Consider the following 2,371-nt stretch of genomic DNA (forward strand, 5'->3'; position numbering starts at 1 on the left):
AGAATCTCCAACGACAACTGGCAGTGCTACATTTGCTACAAGTGCCTGCACTTCAGCGTCCGTCCATCTATCGCTGTTCTCCATACTTGCGAAATAAGTTGACACAATGTTTACAGTATGTTTACACGGCGTTTTAAATCATGGCAGGTGAGGGCATTCTCGCACGCGTTTGGCCAATCAATGTTTACTTATGTCACGATTAGTACCAGTTGTGCTGGTTAGACCCTGCTGCGGAGTAGGAGCTAATTTGGTTCTCGAAAAAGGCAGTCCGGTACTAAAATCGCACCCAGTTCCGGCGGTGCGAAAACGCCAAAAAGTGGGTAGTTCCACAATTAGTTCTGGTACTATGAAAAGGTTCCCGCGGTGCGAAAGGCTCTAATGTTCTAATTAAAGAATTCAACAAAGGAAAACAGAGTGCAGAGACACTTCAGAAATCTCATGTAAAATCTAAGAACCTTCTCTTGTCAGGGACGATTCTTAAAAAATATCGGCTGCTATACAAAATGAGGCAATTTGGTCTGACATACAAAATGCTAAGGCAAAAGGAATCCAAAGTCAGAAGGCCCACTTACCTTAAAACAATCACACAAACAGTCCAAAACTTCTTTTGTAATTCTGCACGTATGACCACTGACAAAAAAGACACAATTACACGAAATAAGAAAAAACATCAAAGAATGGTCAATGATTTTCCTCCACAAAGAGTTCATCAAGCAACACCCAGACATTAGTCTAAGTTATTCATCTTTCTGCGCTCTTCGCCGTTTCTATGTCACAGCCCCCAAGCCATCTGATCGAAAGACCTGTCAGTGCCAATACCATGAAAATGCAAAGATGATGCTTGAGGTCTTGAGAGAACATGGGGTTATTCAGAGTAGCAAGCTTGATGATAGTTTTGAGCTTGTTTGTTGCTCTCCTCCAAGTGAAGCATGTCTCCTGCGCGTTTGTCCTCGCTGTCTTCACAAAAGCACACCGGTTGCAGCACAGCAAGAGCTGATCAGTGTTGAGTGGCAGCAGTGGGAACGGGTAAAGAGGCAGGCGAACCTCACCACAACACTAAACTTGTGAAGCATACTGGCACCATAGCAGAACTCATACAGCTGTGTGAACACTTGTTGCGCAATGAGACAACAACACGTGTGTGTTTGGTCAAAAATCAGTCCAGCCAGTACATACTGGCACCATAGCAGAACTCATACAGCTGTATGAACACCTGTTGCGCAATGAGACAACAACACATGTGTGTTTGGTCAAAAATCAGTCCAGACAGTACAGGAAGATGATAGACAACTGTGATGAAAACAGTGTTATTGTGCATGTTGACTTCGCAGAAGCATGGAAATGCTAATATAGCTCTGAGGTACAGTCATGCCATTTTGGTCAGAACCTCCCCCAACTCAATCTGCATACTGGCATGCACTACACAAAAGGCAGGCTTTTGCACTGTGTCTGAATCGGATCCTGTCCTCAAGACAATAAGAGACAAGTTTCCTGGTGCTCACACCATCCACTTTTGGTCTGATGGCCCTAGCAAACAATATAAAAACAAGATGAATTTCTCTCTTTTATGTGATGTCCCTTCAAGATTTGGTTTCCAAAGAGCGACTTGGAACTTCTTTCCCACTTCACATGGCAAGGGAGCACCAGACGGCATCGGAGGGACGGTCAAAAGAACTGCAGATAGTCTCCTTCTGCAAGGGAATGATATTGAAAGTGGGAAAATATTCTATGACATGGTGGGGAAAAGTCTTACCAACATTCAACTCTTCTATGTCAAAGATGAAGAAATGACGCGCTATGATGAACTCATTCAACCCATGAAACCTGTGCCCGGAACACGAAAAGTTCATCAGGTTATTCCTGAGGGGAAGAAGATCTTTTGCAGATCATTGTCCTGTTTTTGCGGCGAACCGAAAATTTGTCAGTGTTTTTCTCCAGCCATGTTTGATCTCCATAATGCTGCAAAATGCATCTATGCAGCCCGGCATGACAGAATGTAAAAAAACAAAAAAAAACAAAACGCTTTCTCAACCGAATTAAAGGGGTTTTAGTCTGAATAAAATGCTAGTAGCAGGATTGTAAAATGAATAGATGTGATTATGATCATTTGATAAAATGAAGAGAGCTCGTTTGAGATCATTTTACTCGTTTGACTGTTTCCTATCCCGACACGGAGACTGCTGAACGCGCCTCTTTAAATGGTTTCGTGGTGCTCGTTATTGTATTTTAAAACACAATTGCAATGTTTTCAACTGACATTATGGCATTTAAAATAAAATTATCCCTAACGTAACTGGCGCGTGTGGCTGTGCTGCGCAGTCAATAATTTTGTAAAATAAAGCAAACAAACAGAATGCGCGTTGTCATTCTT

This window comes from Sinocyclocheilus rhinocerous, unplaced genomic scaffold, assembly GCF_001515625.1.
Source record: "Sinocyclocheilus rhinocerous isolate Xijiao unplaced genomic scaffold, SAMN03320098_v1.1 scaffold5650, whole genome shotgun sequence".
NCBI lineage: Eukaryota > Metazoa > Chordata > Actinopteri > Cypriniformes > Cyprinidae > Sinocyclocheilus > Sinocyclocheilus rhinocerous.